This window comes from Diceros bicornis, chromosome 3 (genome assembly GCF_020826845.1).
Source record: "Diceros bicornis minor isolate mBicDic1 chromosome 3, mDicBic1.mat.cur, whole genome shotgun sequence".
Taxonomy (NCBI): Eukaryota; Metazoa; Chordata; class Mammalia; order Perissodactyla; family Rhinocerotidae; genus Diceros; species Diceros bicornis.
The window spans coordinates 89,905,791-89,929,620 of NC_080742.1; the positions used below are offsets into that span (position 1 = coordinate 89,905,791).

Consider the following 23,830-nt stretch of genomic DNA (forward strand, 5'->3'; position numbering starts at 1 on the left):
TCACCCCAATAAAACTGTTTATGTAAACAAGTGGCCAGTAATTTGCCAGTTCCTGGTCTGGCCTAATTTTGTCCCACCACTAAAGTATGGCCATTCTGAAGATTCTAGTGAATTTTTTCTGTGGTTCCTCTCTAGTATTTTTTGAAGTTTCATCCTACACAGACACAGATTACTGTTGAGACAAAAATATTCTGATCCCTATGAAGATTTCTGGAGTTCTTGGTATAGCTTCCTCCTCTCTGGTAGTCTTCCTCTCAAATTCTAGTTGCCTTTATTCCCTCTGTCTTTCCACCTCGAACTCTTCAGCTCAGAACAGTTTTTGTGCTCTGTTGTTCCCTCCTCACTGTGTGTAGACATTGCCTCATTTTTTCTTGCTTTAGAAGAATCACAGTCTTGCGCTGCCTGTTTTCCAATAACAGAGTACAGTTGTTTCAGATATTCTGTTTTCTGCTTTTGCTTGTACAGAGCAGAATTCTAAATTTAATGGGTAGATTTATGTTTAGGATTCTGAAAAAAAAAAAAGAAGAAGTCAGAAATAAGAAATCTAATTGAAAATGATGTGGATGAAGCTGATGGAACAAAATTTCCAGGACTTAAGGTATACTCAGAATTGACAAAAGCTTCAAAGAGATCAAGCAGTAGAGAAACAAAAATAAGTTTTTGGTCTAGGAAGTATATAATTTTAATCTTTAGGAGAATACTTTCATAAGATTGGAAATATTTCCTGAAAAAGCTGAAGATGGCATCCAAAGGAGTGATTCCTCTCTGACTAAAGCAAAGGCGTCTTTGTATAAAGACTGTTGGATTCTATGAAGTGATCACGTCACAGAGTAGCTGCTCACAGGGGATGAAAAAGCCTCAGAGAAAGCCACCTGCCTCTGTTCTTTCCCTAAATCTACCATGTGCCTGATAGTTGTCTGCTTCATGGTCCTTTGTCTCACGAATGCGGGTAAGTCACTGTTCTGAACTTGTCAGCACCCTGCTTTAAGACTTTCATCCATGTCATCAGACTCCCTCATGGGCAAAGTCTCCAACTTTCGTCTGCTTTCTTCACAGGGGCCCTTGATGCAGAAGTCACCCAGACTCCAGGGCACCTGGTGAAAGGGAAAGGACAAAAAGGAAAAATGTATTGTGTCCCCAAAGAAGGACACCGTTATGTTTTCTGGTATCAACAGATTCTGGCAAAAGAGTTCAAGTTCTTGATTTCCTTCCAGGATGAAAATAATTTTGGTGAAACAGAGATGCCCAAGGAGATATTTTCAGCTAAATGTCCCCCAAACTCACCCTGTAGCCTGGAGATCCAGCCTACAGAGCAGCAGGATTCAGCCATATATCTCTGTGCCAGCAGTGAATCCACAGTGGTCAATATTAGCTCATCTTCGTGCACAAAATCCTCCTGGGCCCAGCTCAGGAAGCAGGTTGTTTACTAATTTGAAGGGATATAACAGAAACTAACTAGAGGTAACTTGAGGCAAACAGGAATTTATTGTGAGGCTAAATGTATGTCCTGTAGGACCCCAAACTAAGGACACAGGAATTTCTCAGGTACAAACTGGAATGAAGTCCTGGAATCATGATATGGTTCGTTAGTCAACTTTTATTTCTTTTTCCACTTTGTTGGCCCCATTATTCTCCCTTATTATAAATTGTCTCCTCCATTTCTTAGATCTCATAATGAGTAGAGGATTATAGAGTCTGATGTTAGCCCTCCAGCGACACTGAGAAGGACCAACTCAACTTTCTCTCATGTGAGATTACAAATCCAGAGAACAGAAAAAGTTGATTCTGCTTTACTCAAGAACATGCTCTTGGAAAACTCAACATTAACCAAGGGCGTTGGGTTATTTTGAACAACATGACAGCTGGGACCTGTCACTTTGACCTAATGGATCAAAGATTTCAAAGAGAGGAATTATCTAATTTGGGACCAGGACACCAAATAGGTGTTCATCACAAGTGAGGGGTGAAAGGTAATTAAAACATTTACTGGACACAGAGAACCTAGGAAAAGAGAAGGAGTTAGAGAGGGGGGTCAAATTCTTAGTTTTTAGAACAATGTTAGACCAAGTGAAGACTCGGGCTAATTTCTTTTTAAGGAGTAAATCCAGGTTTAGTTAAAGTGTGACAACTTCAGACCCCATAATGCTACTAATTAGTTTCTATGGAGATGAGGGAGGAGGCAGATTAATGTGTTCTCAGTGGAAAAATATTTAAAGTGCAGACAATTGAAAATTGACTTGCTGACACCTGAAAAATCCTCAGGTATGTGATCAATATTATAATGAGTGACAATACATTCAACATAATGGAAGTGAAGGTGGCATTATGGCAGTAACTCTACCTTGGGAGGTCATTGCACCTACTTAGAGCAGACACAGCATTCAAAATACCTCTACTACAATTTGATGATCCATTCTGTTTACAAAACTGGTCATTTCTACACCACTCACCGCTCAGCTTTAGAGAAGTTTATATATTCTTTCTAGTCACATCTGCTCTTATTTCTGTGTAAGGTGAACCTACTTATCTTACTCCCAGAAGTCCAAATATACTTCTTTTCTCAGGCAAAATTTCATTCTGACCCCTTAAAACAGAAGCTCTCACTTTTCTGATCTATCTAATGTTATAGATTTTTATTTCAAGTTCTTTTTCTAGCGCTCAAAAATGAGTGCTCCTTAGTGTTGATTTGTGTACCTCTCCAAGTCCAATCTATGGTTAGTGACCCACACCTTTGCTTTCATCACAGAGGCGTCACTCCTTTGGATGCCATCTTCAGCTTTTTCATGGAAGATTTCCATTCTATTTACTAGACAAAAGTTTTATTTTTGTTTTTTTGCTGCTTGATCTCTTTGAAGTATTTGACAATACTGACTATACTCCAAGTCCTAGAAATTTCTCTTCTCTTGGCTTCATGCATGTGGTTTTCAATTACGTTTCTTATTTCCTATGCATTCTATTTTTTAATGAAGTTTCCAGAACCTATATCTATCCATTAAATATTCCCTTTCTCAGAAAAATTCCTCTTGTTCTATTTAAACTTTAACATTCTAATTTAATCATGAACTCCTTTTCTTCTTCTTTTTTGTTCAATTATCCTACTAAAAATCTCTACTCAAAAATAAATTTAAAGTGTGTTCTGAGAAAATTTGCCTCAGTATCACCTGAGGTTTAGGTTAAACAGGCATATTCTAGGACATGGTCATGATTTCAGAGTCAGAATTTCTGGAACTGGGTTATGGGAATACATATAATTTTGCCAAGCCCCTGGTAATCTTTGTTCGTGCTCAAGTTTGAGAAATTCTAAGAGAACTTTGTAAGATTGATAAAACAGCAACTGTGGTATAGAGCTCCCCCGTTTTCTTCTTGCTTTTTCTTTTTCTTCTCACTCTCTCTTTTTCACTTTTCCACTACTTCTTACATCTTCCTTAAACTTCAACTTTCTTAAGAACCCTCGAGTGGCTTTGGTGCCTGTTTACATCATCCGTGTAACAAAATATACTTGAGACCAAACCTTTGGATCAAGGATTCCCCTCTTCCATAGAAGGTGCCCCTGGAGCTGTGGGTGTTGCCAGGGACAGTGCTGTGATACCCAGATCCTATCTTGTGGCCTTGAGGGAGCCCAGAACTTCCATTCCTCTTCGCTGCTTTGCATGAGGAACCATTGCTGGGAGAGCCACATCCTGCCCTGATCTTGCCATGGACACCAGGCTCCTCTGCTGGGGGACTCTCTGTCTCCTGGGAGAAGGTGAGATCAGGAGTGCATGAGAATTTGTGTAGAAGATGCTGTCCTAGGGCTCCCCTTCACTCTCTATGGCCTCTGTCTTCTCCACAGAACACACAGACCCTGGAGTCAGCCAGACCCCCCAGGCACAGGATCACAGAGATGGGAAGGGGGTGATTCTGAGATGTGATCCAATTTCTGGCCACATACTTGTTTACTGGTACCGATAGAATCTGAGGCAGGAAATGGAGTTTTTGATTTCCTTCCAACACTAAAACACTGCAGCTGAATCGGGGATTTCCAAGGAATTATTCTTAGCCAAAAGACCTAATGGAACATATTCCACCCTGAAGATCCCTCCTGCAGAGTTGGGGGAATCAACTCTATCTCTGTGCCACAGCAGCACCAGCACAGTGCTGCAGAACCAGTTCCTCCTGTGCAAATGCGTTGACTTCTCCCCTCTCCCCTGAACTCTAGGAAGACATTTCAAAAGACTCCTTCCTTGTCTTCCTGCCTCGGAAGAAAGAAGCAGGTTGATTGTTGTGGCTCCAGCTGCAACCAGTAGAGAGCAAGAGCATAAGTTATTTTTTAAATCATTGTGTTGGGCATGCTTTAGGACATGGGCTTCTCAAATTCCAAAAAAATAACACAGATAGGCAATCTGTGGATTCCAAGTTTAGAAATAAAGATCCCCACAAAGTTTTCAAGTGCAGAGGCCAGATATCCGAGGTTGACATTACCTTACCAAATGCTGAGAAATTCCTACTGATTTTACCTCAAATAACTTCCCTGCAAGCTCTGTACCCCATGGAGGTGATGACTTCTTTGTTTGTGGAACAAGAGAGTGATGACTACTACAAGTTTATTATAGTCCTTTTATCAGAGGTCTTCACCCTCCGCAAATCTAAGGGTCCCTCACAGGCAGTGATTAAGTAGGAATAACTGTGAGGGTACAGCAACTGCAACCGTCTTAAAAGGAAAGAAGCCAAAGAAACACTGATTTATAATCCCCATTCAGGGATTATTCCAGGGAATTTAGACCTCCAATCCAGGGGAGCATGGAGTATTACTCTGTGATTTCAAACACTCGATTGCTCCCTTCTCTCTCTTGCAGGTCCCAACTCAAGGAGAGTGGAATTGGAGTCAGGAAATCTGCTTCCTGATCCCAACTCTGTTTTTTTTTTTTTTCTTTTTTTTTAGCTGTAAGAAACTGGCAAATGTCTTCACCTCTCTGGGACTCAGTGTTATTTCTTTAAACTAGAGACTTGCACTATTTGGTCTCCATGATCAGACATAACTATGATTCTTTGACTCAGAATATCTCCATTTTTCCCACATGTGTGACCACCAGGGATTGCTGTGGAAGACAAGTCATGGCTATCTGGCAGTAACTGAGCATAATTGCACATGTAGACAGCACAGATCCAGAGAGCATCTGGTTGGAAGGGACATTATAGGTCATTCCTGTCTGCCTCAATGTTGACACTGACTTAAAATGTGCTCATGTCAAAGAAAATAGTATATGTTTCCTGCAATCTCCCCCACTGATGCCAGCTGGCAGTAAAGGAGCATGACAGAAAGTCGACCATGTAGGGCGGTCATATGGTCTGGTTCGCCATGGCAGCCCTGGTTCAGGCCTGCTGTCCTGGCATAATTATTAATATTACCCTCTTTCACGTAGTAAAAGGTCCCTTATTGGACAATAAACTAACACGACCACTGTTGATCATAACACAAACTGTCACATCCTTCTGTTAAAATTAAATTGTTTATTAATATTGTAGTGAATTTTGTCAAAGAAAATTTATTCAGACACTTGTTAAAACCATACGGCAGACTTTATTCAGGGGAACTGTGCAATGGGGTTTTGCAGTTCAGGGAGGCAGATTGGGCTCAATTCTGAATACAGTAAGGAAAAGTGGGAATTTATAGCCAGGGAGCAGGGAGCCGGAGCGGGCCAGTGGGTGGAGAATTACTAAGAGGGAACATCAGGGGTAAAGGGGATTCTGGTTAAACTAACCTTGCAGGATTCTTGCTGAAGGCAGACCAGCATGGTCAGACATCGCTGGGGGTCAGTGGGGGACAAGGAATTTTGTCAGATATCAAGGGTCCTCAAATATTATGGGTGGGGGATTCTGGCTTACTGACCTAGCAGGATTCTTGCTAAAATTTGGCTTTTGAGGACTGCCCAACAATGAGGCCTAGCTGAAAAAGAGGACAGTGGATTCCTGAGGTATAGAATGGACAGAATTTGAAGACTTATCTGTTGTAAGAGGTGAGGGAGATTAAAGAGACGAAGACGATCCTTACATTTTGAGAGTAAAAAGATGGTCAACAAATCCAGGGATCACAGATGAAAGAGACTATTCAACAAAGGGATTCACTTTGGGTCATTTTGAAGTTGAGGTACATTTGAGGTATCCACGTGGATATCCTTGTAATTAAAAGAAACTCCCTTTCTCCTCCTTCCATGGCCAGTGTCCTCACCCCCTCCTGCCCCACACTCCAAGGCTTACACACACACAGGCACATGCACACACATTCACACACACACATACATTCACACACCTACTAAGACATCCATGGAAAGGCACACATTAGCTTCCCCCTCACCACGACCTTCCCCAGAGGAGGGTAGTATCAGATTTAAAAGGCAGTCTAATCTACTTTATTTTTATTAACAATTTTGTTTTATTACTGCCCCCACTTGCCTAAATCTTGTTATATATAACAAGAATACTGTTCTGGCTTAGTAAAAGCTAATCCATGTTTCCACTTTTACTATTAAGAGACATGTAATTGTCAATTAGCATAAATTTACCAATAGAAGTGAAAGAGTTGTATGCTGAAAAGTGCAGAACACTGCTTGAAATAAATTAAAGAAGATCTAAATAAATAGGAAGATACCCTATGATCATGCTTTGGAAGACTTAATATTGTTGAGACAGCAAAACTCCCCAAATTGATCTACAGAATCAACTAAATCCTTATCATAACTCCAGCTACATTTCTTCTCCCAGAAATTGTTACTAAAATTCATAAGGAAGTCCAAGGTACCAAAATTAGCAGAAACAATTTGAAAAAGATGGAAAAAGGTGGACAACTCACATTTCCCCATTTCAAAACTTACCACAAAACTACAGAAATCAGGTTGGTGTTGTAGTGGAAGAGGATAGATAGATAGATCAATGGACAGAATCGTGAGTCCTCAAACACACCCATACATTTACGGGGAATTGATTTTAGATAAGAGTGCCAAGACCATTACACTGGGAAAGAACAGTCTTTTTTAACAAAATGTGCTGGGAAAACGGGACATCCATGTGCAAAAGAACAGAGCTTGATTCCCTCCTCATATCATATACACAAATTAACTCAAAATGGATCAATGACCTAAATGCAAGAGCTCAAAGTATAAAATTCTTAGAAGAAAACAAAGATATAAATTTTCATGACCATAGAATAGGCAATGATTTGTTAAATATGACACCAAAAGTACAGGCAACCCACAGAAAAACTAGATCAATTGGACTTTTTCAAACTTAAAAAATGTTCATGCTTCAAAGGACAATTTCAAGGAATTTAAAGACAACCCCCAAAATTATATAAATATTTGCAAATCATATATATATATATCACAAGGGACTTGTATCCAGAATACATGAAGAACCCTAGAACTCAACAATAAAAAGATAAATAATCCAATTAAAAAATGAGCAAAAGGGCCGGCCCGGCGGCGCAAGCGGTTAGGTGCGCGCGCTCCGCTGCGGCGGCCCGGGGTTCGCTGGTTCGGATCCCGGGCGCGCACCGACACACTGCTTGGTAAGCCATGCTGTGGCGGCGTCCCATATAAAGTGGAGGAAGATAGGCACAGATGTTAGCCCAGGGCCGTCTTCCTCAGCAAAAAAAGAGGAGAGTTGGTGGATGTTAGCTCAGGGCTGATCTCCTCACAAAAAAAAAAAAAAAAATGAGCAAAAGATCTAAATACGCATGTCTCAAAAGAAGATATACAAATGGCCAATAAATACATGAAAATATGCTCAGCATCATTAATCATTAGGGAAATGAAAATCAAAATCACAATGAGGTACCATTTGACATTCAGGGGTGTGTAATAAAAATGACAGGTAATAACAAATATTGGTGAAGATAAGGAGAAATTGGGAACTTCATGCATTGCTGGTGAGAATGCAAAATGCTACAGCCAATGGATAAGACGGTGGGCAGTTTCTCAAAATTTAAACACAGAATTACCACATAACCCAGCACTTTCACTCCTAGGTATATACCCAAACAATCGAAAGCATGTGTCCACACAAAAAATTTTGCATGCACATTCAGAGCAGCATTATTCATAATAGCCAAAAAAATGGAAGCAATTCAAATGGCCATCAATTGATGGGTGGATTAAGAAAATATGGTATATTCATACAATGGAATATTATTCAGCCATAAAAAGAAATGAAGTTCTGGGGGCCGGCCTGGCGGTGCAGCGATTGTGTGTGCACACTCTGCTTCGGCAGCCTGGGGTTCACAGGTTCGGATCTCGGCATGGACCGATGCACCTCTTGTCAAGCCATGCTGTGGCGGTGTCCCACATAAAGGAGAGGAAGATGGGCATAGATGTTAGCCCAGGGCCAGTCTTCCTCAGCAAAAAGAGGAGGATTGGCAATGGATGTTAGCTCAGGGCAAATCTTCCTTACAACAACAACAAAAAGAAAAGAAGTTCTGATACACGCTGTAACATGGATGAACCTTGAAAAAAATATGCTCTGTGAAAGAAGCCAAACATGACACAGCACATACTGTATGATTCCATTTATATAAAATGTCCAGAATAGGCAAAAATCAGAGACAAAAAGTAGAATAGTTGTCATGGGCTGGAGGGAGGAGTGAATGAGGGATGACTTCTAATTGGTACGGGGTTTCTTACTGGGATGATGACAATGTTCTAAAATTAGATAGTAGTGAGGGTTGCACAGCTTTGTGAATATACTAAAAACCACTGAATTGTATACTTTTAAACGGTGAATTTTATGTTATGTGAATTATTAGCTCAATTAAAAAAAATATCTGGCAGCTCAACCTAAAGTGATTTGAATATTCTACCTTAAATTTCAGAAAAAAGAGTATATTTTCAGGAGATACCATTGCGAATAGGAGAATGTGTTGTCTTAATTTGTATTGTATATCAATTTTATTGATGAACTTGCCAATCTTCTAAGAATATGAAACATTTTACAAACTTCTCAATAAATGTACTCTTTAGGTGGTTTAAAAATTAACTGTACATGATAACATAGACGAGTCTCTAAATAAGTACAATGATGGAAATAAGCCAAACATGAATGAGTATATACTATATTATTCCATTTATATGAAAATCTAGAAAATGCAAGCAAATCAATAGTGACAGAAAGCAGATCAGTGATTGCCTAGTGATGGACAGGAGTGGGAAGGGTTGGGAGGAAAGATTGTAACACTACATGAAGAATATTTTTGGGGTGATGGACATGTTCATTATCTTAATTGTGGTGATAGTTCCAGGTTTGCATACATATGCTAAAACTTTTTAAATGTGTGCAGTTTATTTGTATGTCAATTATGCCCCAATAAAGCTGTGTTTTTAATTGAGATATAATTGACAGGTAACATTGTGTAAGTTTAAGATGTACAGCATGTTGATCTGATACATTTATATATTGCAATATGACTATGACAAAATAGTGCTAGCTAACACCTCTATCACACCACATAATTATTATTTCTTTTTTGTGGTGACAACAATTAAGATGTAGTCTCCTAGCAACTTGCAAGTTTATAATACTGATAACAGTGGAAAGGAAATCCAAAAGCGTTTGACAAAGTGTCTCAGCCAATAATTTACTTGTTTGGAGACAGATAAGTGAAATTAAATGGTATTTTATACCCTAAGTATCTTCTAAACTTACTCAGTATCTCCCAAATTAATTTTTATTATCCATCTATCTGTAGTTTAGCCAATTTGTACCCTGTTAAGAAATGTTCCTTTAAGTGAGGGTTCCTTAAGTGATCCCTGCACATCACCAGGGCTTTAAATGACAGAGAATGAGGAAGAAAAGTGAGGGCTTATATTCTGAGGCTTTAGCCACTGGGAAGAATCTTCAGCCCTTTGCACGCTCATGGTGGAAGGAAGGTACCTGCAGTTTTGTCAGAAGAGCCAAGTATGAAGATCTGAAAGAGGAAGTTTGACCAGGTAAGTTACAAGTGCCAAAGGCATTACATACATTATAGCAATTATTCCACAGCCTTTTGAGTTGCTGAGACCTTGTCATCACCATCACTCTCACCAGAACATCAGGACCACTGCTCTTTAATTTAATTCACTACTTGCATCTATTGACACTCATCACGATGTGATTGGTAGCTACATCTAGAGGGAGAAGGTTTGGTTTGGAACATGCAGTAGTGAATAGAAGAGAGTAAAAAGGGGTGGTAAGTCCTCTGCTCTTTATCTCATCCTTTTGACTAGCTTTGAGCCTAGAGACAGAAGACTGGTAATCAGCAGTTGATGGAACCATTCACAAGTTTCTCAGTGAGACTCGGCACATGAGCAGAGTTGCTTTGGGCCCTAAGTAACAAGGACATCCCAGAGATGATGAGGAGACAACTCATTTCCCCATGTCTATGTAAACTCCACCACTGCCCTAGCAGCCTGAGGATTAGTGGGTCTAACAGCATCCAGGAAAATTCCCTTTGGGCTAAGCAAGGGTGCTCATTGATGGGCATTTCCATCAAAAACATTGGTGAACAATTTGGTGTATTACTGGGAGAAATAACTTAGTGGATTCGAGTGGTGATGGCAGCTGAATTTTGGTTGAAGTGTACATATGGGGAAGCCAACTGAGTACTCCTCAAAATAATAAAGACTCTTTGAGGGAGGCCTTAGGATCCTGCTATTAATGAGACAAGGCCTTGAGCCACTGTTATTTAGACACTAAAAGTTGACATGATCTATTTCTCAAAGCCTGGAGTCTCCTAGATGTATAGGTTACATCTCCTCCAGGGAGCCTGTAGGGCCAATAGGGCAGGATTGTGCCTTATTCTTCTATGTATCTTCCTTTCACTATGTCTGGGGCAAAGTAGGCTTTCTCTGGATTTTTGCTCAATGCCACAGAACAGAAAAGAAGAACAGAATAGAAGGAAAAAAGATTCTTCAAATATAGCCATCCCATTCATGATTAAAGAGAATAATACAGATACATAAATAGAATCACGGGACATGAGGTGAGAGGGAGAGTTTATAGTTTTCCTAATGGTTGTTCTTTGAATTACTTATATCAAAAATTCAAGTACAATAGGAAGTAAGGAGAAAAGTGAATTATAAACCACAAAATAAGGTTCCCTCAAGGTGCTTGAAACCATTGCTTGGCTGAGGTGGAGGAGGAAAAAAGGAAACTGAGTCAAATCATTTCTTGTCTCTAATTTCTTCCCTAGCAATCCTGGTCTCCACTTCCCTGTCACTCAATGTGTGTCCCCAGATATCACATCTGGTCACTACCTCTACTCAGCAGTAGGAGTGGAAAGGTGATACAAGCCAATGAAAGGAAAAAAAAGGAACAAAGGATCAGAAAAAGTACAGAAGGAAATGGTAAAAAATTAATGTTTCAGAAACTAAGGACCAATAATGAAGACATTCATCTCTCACCTTTCCCTGCATGACACTGAACCCCACACTAACACATATTAATTCAGGTTGTATTTATAGTTAAGAAGAAAAGATGTCCCATTCAACTGATGTCCAAGATCAGTTCTGGAGACAACAGGGTCCACTAGAAATGGCGACCTCACAGGAAGACCTGCTCCACGGAAGGCAGCTGTGAGTTCTAGCTTCCTGAGCTGCTGCAATCAGCACCCTTACTGCTCAGCAGTGTATTTCTGTGCCAGATTCTGATTCACATGAATGCAGAGTCACATCCTCTCAATCATAGACACCCTCCAGACCCTGTCAGGGAAACAGGGCGGGCTGGCTGAGGGGACATGTTGTTTGATTAGCTAACAAATCAGCCAAAAGTCATTCTGAAGGATGAGGTTGGAGATAGGAGAGGACTGTAGAAATAGCAGGGAACATCCCAGCCCATGCTCAGGAACAAAGACTCTGTCACCCGAAAAAGGTAAAGATTATTAAAAACTGGACATAATTTGTCAGGCTAAATATTTACTGACTAACATAGTTCTCTTTCCTTTATTTCTTGTTTGATTTCAAGTTCTCTATTGCATGCTTTAGATATAGAATTTTATTTAATCAGCAAGACAACCAAGTAAAGGAAATATTGTCTTCATTTTCAACATGAGAAAACATGGTTCCAGGAGTTCATTTTTCTGTCTCAAAAAAAAAAAAAAGAGAGAGAGATAAAGGATACAAACCCAGATCTGTCTGACTCAAAGGGTTGTGCTTTTTATGTCATGCTGTGCTGCCTCTTATTCTTTCTGGAATAATCCATGTTTTTCCCTTGCCTAGTGACTATGTAGGTATGTAGAGATGCCAGGATTAAAAACTCCTGCTACAGTATGTCCCAGAGATGGTGGAAATAGCGTTGGACAAATTTGTCTAGAATTTAGGAGATAAGTCTGGCCACAAAATGCTATTCATTAGAGATACACCACCTCAACCTTTTGTTATCTCAGTGAATATTTATTTTACTGTCATCACGCAAGAGATGCTGGGCACCTACAGAAAAGTGTTTATTATCATTTGCTTTGATGAAACAACTTCAAAAATCAAAAGTCAGATGAATGCAAAGTCACTTCAAATACATACAAGGAAGTCCTCTCACCAGGATGGAGTATAAACCACATCACTCCACTGTGTTTCCTGTCTTTTGATTATTGAAATTATTTCACCTGCCCTGCCCCTCCCCTCCATGCCCTGGAGGAGGAAGGGGGGCAGGAAAACTACTAGGGGGACCAAGGAGGGGCAGTGGCCGGGCCTGAGGGGAAGATGGAGAGACCACTGGAAAAAGACACCCCCCAATCAGACCTAAAGTAGGAGGTTTCAGGGTGCACTCACTCCCTTTAAACCTCTAGGCATCTGATTGAAAAGGATCACTTTCCAAATGTGTAGCTTCTGAGGGAGAAAAAAAAGGGAAAAAGGAAAGAAGAAGAGTCCTCTGGCAATTGGGTAGTGGAGGAGAAAAGAAGAAAAAGGGGAAAACTTAGAGTCCTGCAAAACAAAAGAGAATCACAAAATAAGAGGATTCGCAACCACCCCATCGTGAAAACAACAAAATTTCTAAGGTAGCTACACGTCGCTGTAATGACGGAGAGGGACACCACTAAGGTGGGTATATTGTAAAATACTTCAACAGCATGAATGAACAAGAAGAAAGCAAAATCCATATAGTAGAGAAAAATCCCCCACTTCTCACTATCTCCCACCAAAATCAATCATGAGTCAGAAGAAAATGCAAGTCTACACTCCAGACAGAATTAAATAGACTCAAGCAAGCAGCTAAAGATAGGGTAACCCATCTATAACCAGAAGTTCCAACATTAACAACAGAAATGGCAAACATAAGGAAGAGAAAAAAAACTTTATTGAACTCGGGAAAGAAATAAAAGAGACAAAATTATCAAAGAAATGAAGAATAAATTAAAAGATACCCAAGGAAGAATAAAGTCAATTGGAAATTCAGTAAGCACATTGAAGAAAGGCAAGGAGACATCTAAGGGAATGAAAATGACAGAGAGAAGTAAAACCATCCAGAGAGCAGGTGCTGGAATGAAAGCTGGGCCTCGACCTGAATGCAGAGGAGGACCTAGAGCAACTGGGCTCCTGGTAGCAGATCTGAGTGGTGCTTTTCCATCGCTGCCACAGACACCTCTGCACAGACCCCAAGAGTCACTCTTTCCTCAGAGAGTGAACGGGATTACAAATGAATCTACCTTCTGTGTGACCAGAGTGTCTGCAGTGCTCCCATAGCAATCAGACATGAGCATCACTAGGAAGGTGAAACCCAGTGGGGCAATCAGAGGAGACTCTGGCCTGGAGATGCGATGGTGCCAGCCCACTCAGGCCAGACTGAATGCAGAGTTTCAGGAGGGAGGCACAAGGGGGGAGCAAGTGATTCAGATCTCTGCTCTCAGTCTCCTTATCCACAAAATTAGGGAGCCGTCTCGAATATCTCCGGGATCCCTTCCAACTATCCAGTCTAGACTTTTGAAAAATTCCATGTATTAAAGCAGGGGGATACCCTAAATTTCTTTCCTCATTTGTCTTCCAGCAAGTGCTTGGAGCTATGAGGAGACCCCCTGCCCACTGTGAGCAACCAGGTGCTCTGCTGGATGTCCCTTTGTCTCCTGGGAGCAGGTGAGTCCTGGATTCAGGGAACAAATTCCTGTTCCGAAGGTGCCAAGCTCCAAATCTAAGACTTTCCTCCATGATAGCAGCGTTAGGCACCCGGTGGGGTTGTGTTTCCAGAGCGTTTCTCTCTCTTCCACAGGCTCCATGGACAGTGGAATCGCCCAGAGCCCAAAATACGTGTCCAAAGAGGAAGGACAAGTTGTGATCCTGGATTGTGAAAAGAATTTTAATTCTGACTCTACATACTGGTACCGACAGGATCCAGGGCAGGGGCTGAGACTGATCTACTACTCAAAGGTTGTAAATAATACTGAGAAAGGAGACATATCTGAAGGCTACAGTGCCTCTTGGGAGGAGAAGATATTCTTTCCTCTCACTGCGACATCAACCCAAAAGAATCAGACAGCCCTGTATCTCTGTGCCAGTAGTAGAGACACAGTGAAGCACAGCCACCTCCTCTCCGTGCATAAACGTGTCCCAAGCCCTGCTTCCCCCCAGGTGTCAGCATTTTTCTGGATTCAGTACCTTATCTGCCTGTTTTCTACCACCTCAACCAGGCCCCCATGCAGCTTCTGCCATCAACACGCTTTGTGGAATGACACGGCACTTCAGCGACCCACTAAGTTGGTTTTAAACATGACATATATGCATATGTCTATATTTCTATCTGTCCATCTGACTATGTCATGGAGAAAGAGAGAGAGAGAGAGAAGAAGAAGGAGAAGAAGGAGGAAGAAGAAGAGGAGGAAGAGGAGGGGAGGAAGGAGAGTGGAAAAGCAGAAGAGAGAGGTTAATTTTACAACGCAATTCTTTTTTCTATTTTATCAAACACTGGAAAGTAAAAATGAACAGAAAATGGTTCCTTGCCTCCGAAAAATAATAAAAGTCTAGTGAGGAGAGAAATGTGTAGAAGACAAACACTGTAATCTAATATACACATGTGTGCTTTAATCATAGGTGTTAGTGGAGCATAAGAAGTAACGCAGCCAATTCTGTCTGGTGACATCAGGAAGGGCTTCAAAGAGAAGGCAAAATGGGTGACGAAACTCGAATGATGAGTAAGATTTCACCAGATGCACAAGAACCACCTGAGTGATACAGGCATAGGGAGCTACGTCAGGAGAGAGTGATGAGATAATATCAGGAATAAAGGAGATCAACCCCCCTGGAATATGGCAATAAGAGAAAAGTTGGAAAAATGAGTGGAGAGAAGTTATTGAACAAATTGAGTTTCTGGTTGTAGTGGACATTCCTTGGACATCTGCATAGAAGTACCTAGTTGGCTCCTGTAAATGCCCTTGGCACTTAGAGGGGAGAGTCTGGCTTGACAGAAATATTTGCATGACTAATCAGCAGACAGGCTGTCCGTATTATTTTGCGAATGGAGTTTATGTTTTCTGTATATTTTCTCCCTTTGTGGTCAGCCATCTATCTATGGAATTGGAAGGCAAGTAGTCTTCATTCTTGGGACCGCATTTATTTACAAAGTTTTATTTGACCACATAAGTCATAGAAATGAATCACAGTCTATATTATTCAGACTAACGCTCACACTGTAGCCAACTAAAACTGCTGGATGAATATATTTTTAAATATTCTTGGAAGCATTTGAGAACCCCAGTCTGTTCTCCTGTATGGATCTATGACTTCTGGGGCAAGCAAGTTCTGGAAAATGTGGGGAGACCCTCCCTGACCATCACACACAAACCTTGGCTTCGCATTTTATTTGGATTTCTCCCTGAATTCTGCATTTAGTTTTGTCTTTTTTCTCCCATATGTTCTGTGGAAGCCTGACTCGTCCAGTGACCAATATACTGAGACACAGAGATGGGAAAGAGACAGTAACCTCTGAATAGCATTTAAAATACTTACGTGGGATATTATGAGCATTGCAACAGTGATTGCAACTAACGCTCTCTGATAACAGTAAGGAAACCATTGAGAATGGGATGGATCTAAGATGCTTCACTTGGACTGCCACCACATTCACAGATACCTCAGATCAGTCATTTCCTGAGCCGGATGATGCAGTCATGGACATTTGTGGCAGTGGACACAGTCCCTAGAGTTCCCTGCTCCCTGTGTGCAAGCCACATTCCAGAGGCAATGGGATGGGGAGAGGCTCTCTTTCCAATGAGAGAAAGGAAATTAAAGGGACAAGAGGAAGAGATAGACAGTCTTGTTCTTCTCTGTTATCTTGGGCATAACTAGAGGCGATACAGATTTCCTCCTGTCCGTTGAGGGATTTATATAACAAAGCGTATGGAGTTCACTTGATTTTAAAACAGCCACTCTAAAATATTGAAACATTTAGTTTTTCAGAGTGGTCCTGACACTAAAAAGCTGTGAAGTTTCACAATAGCTCCCATTCCCATGACCAAACTGTATGGAAAGAAAGTCAAAAAATTAAAATAATTAAAATGTCTCTAAATGTTTCCTCTACAAGCTTTGAGAGGCCACTGCATCTATTAAGTAGGAAGAACAATTTATAGAAAAAGATAATCAAAGAATGATAATATTTCTTGTGTACAATAAGCATAATTTCTGAATTTAAAAATATATTGGGAGGAATCTGTAGTAAATTAGACAAGTCAGAAAACCAAAATGTTATTTGTATACAAAGTCAAGAAATATTCCAGAATTTTAAGGAAATAGAAAAGCATATGTGAGAAAAGGATACTATCACATCTGCTTTGTTCAGGATGACCTCAAACTGGAAGCACTTAAATGTCTATCAGCAATGCAATGGACACATAAACTGTGTTACATTTATGTAATAGAATAAAATATAGCAAAAAATCAAATATTGTTTGCAAAATCATGGATGTATGAATCTCATAAACATAATGTTCAACGAAAGAAGCCAACACAAAAGTACATACTATATGAAGGTAAAACAGTGCCTACTTGGGGGCATTTTTAATTTACTTGGAGGGAAGCATGAAGGAGGTTTCTGGGGTTCTGAAAATGTCCTATATCTTAATCTGAGTGGTGGTTACATAAATGTATTCTTTTGTGAATATTCACTAAGCTGTACACTTAAGATTTGTGGTATGTATTTTATGTCTCACTTTAAAAGTTTAGAAAAACAACAATAATAACAACCACCCCACAATGCAGTGACTTAAAGTAAAAATGTTTTATCTCTCATGGTTCTCTGGGTTGAATGGGCCCCTCATGTCGTCACAGTCAAATAGTCACCAAGGCTGGAGCTATCTGAAAGCTCACCTGGGCTGGACACCCAAGATGGCTTCTTTATGCCCATATCTGATCCCTCACCTGGGGTGGTGGGAACAGCTGTGGATCAGTATGGCATGTCTCACTTTCTCCACACAGCTCCTCAATGTGTTAGGTGGGTTTCCTCATGGCATGATGGCCTCAGCGTAGTTAAAATTGTTACACAGTGAGTGACTTCTCCAAGAGTGAGCATTCAAGAGACCAGGTGGGATATACAAGGCCACTTAGGACCCATCTTGGAAAATCATACCGTGTTGTTTCAAGCACATACAGGCCAGTCCAGAGTCAAAAGGAAGGGACTGATAGGAATGTGGATACTGGGAGGTGTGATTCATCTGGGTGCCATCTTTGAAGAATAGCTACCGTAATATGATAAACTGGTACTTCTGATCCTGTTCCTCACTGCCTTGGACCAATGATGACTTCAGAGCATAGTGACAACTCCTTCACTTGCAAATATTTTTCTTGAGATCAACTCTAAACAAGAGCTTTACGAGGAAGAAAGTTCTGGGAAAGGTATTTCCTCCTTAGTTAAGTTGATACAGCAATGTAAACCACAGGCATATACCTGATGGTTGGTGGTCCTCAAAAGGAGTAGAAAGATTTTCTCCTGATCTGGGGGCTTCCAGTCACTTCATCTCATATATGTCATAATGTTATACCAGAAGTCACACATTGCAAGGTTCACTCACCTCCTCTTTGCAGGAAAAGTATATTTATAGTGGGAGGTGGTCCCAGTCTAATGTGGTGTGTACCACCCTTGAAACAAGTATATTCATAGGAGCATGTCAGATGTCCTTTAATCAATATATCAGTTTTGTGTATACAGTAATATTTAGTATGCAATAATTATACTTGCAATGATAAAAATCTATGTCACCATAGTATAAACGTAATTTGATGGATCAAGTCCTAATCCCAACTTTTTTAGTTACCCACTCCAGGTAAAAAGAACTAAATATTAAGTGAAGGCACAATGGGTATGTTTTTATAAAAAGGAAAATAAAATGTTTTGGAGAAAAATCTTCAGCCTCTTTGAAATGGCTATGCATTTCCAAGCATGAGCTGTTTAAAACAAATATTCCAAGGGCCAGCCCCACTGCGTAGTGGTTGAGTCTGGCGCTCTCCACTTCGGCAGCCAAGATTCATGGGTTTGGATCCTGGGCATGGACCTACACCACTCGTCAAGCCATGCTGTGGTGGTGACCCACATACAAAATAGAGGAAGATTGGAACAGATGTTAGCTTAGGGCTATATTCCTCAAGCAAAAAAAAAAAAGGAAGATTGACGACAGATGTTAGTTCAGAGCAAATCTTCCTCACCAAAGAAAAAAAAAAAGAAAACTTAAAAAATAAATAAACAAAATAAAAACAAAAAAACTTCACAAATTTTCCAGCATGTTCAAGACAGAAGTAAATCCCTAAATCTAGAAACTATTTCCATTAGCCAATACTTAGCTTATAACCTGCACCATGATGAAATGGCTATAAATAAATTACCCTCACAGCTTCCACAGTGCTTTACACAAAGACATATAAACTATAATACATAGCCATATTTATTATTAAGTTCATCATTATGAGGGGAACTGTCATGAGATAGTTGTGAGATAAATACCTCATTTAGAAGATGAGGAAGTGTCCTTACCATCAATATGAAGAAACATTGAACTCTTACACTAGGATTTCTTACGCTCACCCATAGCTTTAGTGATTAACAACCATGAGTTTTCTTTGTGTTATGTGCTGGTCTCAGCTTATTGATAAATAATGGTGTGGCTGGACTGGCCCTTGCGGTTCTTATTAGAATTGAGAGATGCCATCAGTAATAACCATCAGGAATCTTTGTGAAAAAACATGTTTATTACTTACAGGTCCTAGGAATTACATGGCACAGCTGTGGATACACAGCGAGGTCACAGTTAGAAAGAGCGTTCAGGGGCTGGGATTCTGCTTTTACTGGGGTCAAAGGTGGAGGCGTAGGGTTTCTTGGGCTCACTCTGTAATGGTAAATTTAAAACATAAGAGCAGAAATTTAAAACTTGGAAAGAGAAAAACAAGTGGCCCAAGTGCTCAGTTATCAAGATAACCAAGATCTTGAAAACAAAGGAGCCTGGGCTGAGGGTGGAGGAGAAGTGGCCTGGGATTCTATCTAGTTGTGTGGCTGGCAATGTGTTTATTAGAGATAGCCATCATTGAAGTGGATGTCTCTTTGAATTGGATACCTCAGCAATCAAAGCTTAAGTCAGGTACTTGCATGACAAAAAAGAAAAACCAACAGTCAGGGCTGCACTTCACTTGGTTACTTTAAGGCACGGAAGTAAAGAACTGACTACAATGCCATTTACTACACAAACATGTACTCCTTTCCATAGGCTAAGAAATATTTTTCAGTCATTTCAATGATCTGGGTCTCAGCATGTCTTCTATAAAATTAGGAGTTGAATTAGAACGTTTTTGAGGCCCCTTTCAGCAATGTGTGTATGGTTCTTTGATAATCAGAAAAGGCAATAGAACCGGCATCATTGGAAAAGGTCACCACCAGGGGGCAGATTAGAGCATCCGCAGGATTATGTAAGCCATCATCCATCCTTTTAGGGGTGGAGAAAGGAAGAACAGAGCATAGTCATAACTTTCTTGAAAGAGGGGTGGTGTGAGGCCAAGCACTGAAGATGCTGATGCTTCTGCTGCTTCTGGGGCCCAGTATGTGCTTTATCATATGGTAGCTTGGGCCAGTGTTCGTGTGTGCTGGCATGTGTGAAGCGGTAGCCAGAGATTGGGGATATTTTATGCTGATCAAAATAAGAGAGGACATCCATGCCCTCTGAGGGTGTAAAGGGTAAGGTGAGAAGTCATCAGGCAGGGGAGATGGGGATTATGATCCAGGGAGTCTGACAGGGAGATTTCACAAAACAAACAGGATTCTCTGGGAGCTGGGAGAAAGGTGAGGGAGGGAGACTCTGAGTTCCCTGCCTTTGGTCATGTCTGACTGGTCTTGCTGGCCTGTTTCATCTCTTTGACCTCTGTTTCAGCAGGCTCTGGGTTTGGTGCTCTCGTCTCTCAACATCCAAGCAGGGCTCTCTGTAAGAATGGAACCTCCGTGGAGATCAAGTGCCGTGCAATAGACTTTCAGGCCAGAACTATGTTTTGGTATCGTCAGTTGCCGAAACAAGGCCTCACACTGATTGCAACTTCTAATGAGGGCTCCAGCCCCACACATGAACAAGGTTTTAGCGAGGACAAATTTCCCATCAGCCATCCCGACCGAACATTTTCAACTCTGACGGTGACGGGTGCTCATCCTGCAGACAGCGGCCTGTACTTCTGCAGTGCTAGTGACACAGCGCTGGGCAGAGATCAGAGACCCAAACAAGAACGTTTGCAACAGCCCCCTCTTCCCCACCCCGCCAAACTCACGGAGCCCTGTGGAAGGAGGTGTGGAGAGGGGAAAACCACAGCTTCTCTGATTGAGACATCTGTGAGTGTGTATGTGTATGTAAAGAGAGAGAGATAGAGAGAGTGAGAGAGACAGAATATCTGAGTGTGGAGTGTGGAGAAGGTGTAGTGTTTGAGAACCAGAATAATGGAATGGAGCTGGGTCTAAAGAGGCCAAATGACTTAGAAGTTCCCTGGGATGAAAATTGTAAACTTGGACTTTTTTCCAGAATCTTCCATATGTTAATCATAAGTTCTTAGATAAACATGCACATAATCCTATAGGTAGATCTCAAAATGCTGCTATAAAACACTGTGTGTTCTCTGTAATAGACTTTGGCATTTGGATCTCCAAGACCATTCAGCCGTGTCTTGTCTCCATCCTAGATCATCACAATAAAGAGAATCATAAGGCAGCCAAGAAGAAATGTTCACTCATGAAAGAATTCGATGATGTGCTATATAAGTGTTTTTATTGATGAATGGACAGGGTAAAGCAGAGTACAAAGGAAGGCGTGCACCCTCCATACCTAGGTACAAAGCATAGCAAACCTTCATAGAGAGTGTGTTGGTTGAGTTGGATCTCAAGAGAGATGTCAGAGGGAAGAGAAGGTAGATGGATCATACAAGAAAGCCTTCAGACAATATGACTTGTCAACAGAACTAGTAAGTTCTCTCAGAAGCCAGAAGATAATAAGTGGAGCAGTGAGTGTAAGCTCTTCAGAAAAACCCCTTCATAATAAAATTAAAAATTACCTTCACCATGAATCTTATATGACCCAATAAAAAATAAGGAAAAGATTTTAACATACATTTAATAGAAGAAACGTCTATGACTGATAAACATATAAAGAGATATTTAACTTTTCTGGTGATCAGGAAAAAGTGGAGCAAGACATAATGATATGTAAGTTTATATCCATTTGATTAGCAACATAAAAAGCTTGGAAATGTAAACTGTTAGAGAGGGTATGGACCACAGGATTGCTGGTGGGAGCTTAAGTGATACAAACAATTTAGAATCAGTTTGACAATATCTCATGTAGTGGATCAATCCTGTATTCCATGACTGAGCAATTCCACTCCTAGGTTTACATCAGGAGAAGCTCTTGCATATGCACATCAGAAGACGTGAACACAAAAGTGTTCTAAGCAGCACTATTCACAGTAACAAGTCATGGCACCAAGCTTCATATGCATTCACAAGAGAATGAAAGAATAAACAGTGGTATATTCAAATGATAGAACACTATATATACATCAATCAAAATGAATGAACTCCAGTGATAAGCAATGTTGTTTGTGAATCCTGGCAATATAATATCAAACACAAAAACTAATGCTGATAAGATTATGTAAAGCATGATGCACTTTTTATAAAGCTGAACACAGGAAAATCAAAGAAATAATTTTCATTACTAGAAAAACATTAGACAAAATTATATTAAAAAGAAAGCAAGAAACAGTTGTTTGCTGGGACCAGCTTTTACCAGCCTGTGACAGCTGATTTTACACTTATTTCTGAACTCCAATTTCAAAGGCATCATGTTGGTAGCTTGAAATCAGCAATAGTGGAAATATTTACACAATGTTTAACAGCAGACACAGCAAATAAGGACTAGTTTTATTTATAATCAGAGAGCTGGTTGTCAAACATTTACCAGCACACACTGATTAGGAATGATGATGAGTCAAGTTCATGATGAAGTTTAATATGGGACTTGGATGGGGGTGGTAGGAGATGGAATGGAACAGAAGCACATAGCTAAATTTATATATTGAGTACTATTTAATGAGGAAAAGAGATGTTTTACAAGTACCTACCATATTTTTTTTTTAAAGATTTTATCTATTTCTTTATTTTCCCCCCATTTTAATCGTAGCCCCCTACTCTGTCAGTATTTTCAGCCTGGAGAAGAGAGCTAGGAAAACACTAAATTTCCCACCACTTCCTTCATCAATCACAAGGAAAAGATGAGTGCATTTGAGGCTCTGGCATGAAACACAGTGAGAAAATGATCACGTCCCTATCTCAAACAGTCATTGATTTCCCTCCTCTACATTAAGCTTCATAGCATTGCGATATCAGTTTGCATGGATGGATGCTGTGTCCACACTTGCCTTTCCAATCCAGTTGACTGTCAGAGACACATCTAGCTGCCAACATGTCTTCTTTTAGGGGAATATGGCAATAGCACTGAACATGATCTGATCCAAGTTTGTGTCCTGTCCTGCATGGACCAGGACTGTCCAAATAAATTTCTACAAAATTTCCTCCAATTTTTCGTGATATAAATGGACAATTCTTTTTACGTGTAATATTTTCTTTTTGTGCTCTAAGTCTATAAATCTACTCTCTGGCCTGGGTTGTATTTGAAACCAAGTTCACCTTCGATGGTGCCTTATTCTTCTTTGTGTCATCCTTTCACTATGCCTGGAACAAAGTAGGCTTTCTCACAATTTTTGTTCAACGCCGCAGAGTAGGAGAAAAGGATAGGAGAACGTAAGGAAGGAAGATCCCTCAAACATAGGTATCTTAGCTATGATTAAAGAGAATAATAGAAATAAGTAGAATCAAGCTCATGAGTTGAGAGGGAAAATTTATAGTTTTCTAATGGTTGTTCTTCAATTACTGATATCAAAAATTAAAGTAGAATAACAAAAGATGCAAAAAGTGAAATACAAACTGTAAAATGAGGTTCCCTCAAAATGCTTGAAACCATTGTTTAGCTGAGGTGAAGGAGGAAAGAAGGAAACTGAGTCAAATCTTTTCCTGTCTCTAATTTTTTCCCCAGCAATCCTGGTCTCCCCTTCCCTGTGACTCAATACGTGTCCTCAGATATCACATCTGGTCATTGCCTCTACTCAGCACCAGAAAAAGGAAAGATGGTATGAGCCAATGAAAAGAAAATAAAGGAACAAAAGGTAATAAAAAGTGGAGAAGGAAATGGTGAAAATTTATCTTTCAGAAACTAAGGACCAATAATGAAGACATTCATCTCTCAACTTTCCCCGCACAACACTATCCCCCACATTAACACATATTAAGCCATAATGTCTGTATAGTTAAGAAAAAAAGATGTCCCATTCAACTG

At 40.3% G+C, this 23,830-nt stretch overlaps 1 gene segment (V, D, J or C); it reads left to right on the forward strand.

The window, feature by feature from the left end:
- Positions 1-23,830, forward strand: part of LOC131398307 (T-cell receptor beta chain C region-like) — a 287,482-nt gene that overhangs the window by 60,859 nt on the left and 202,793 nt on the right.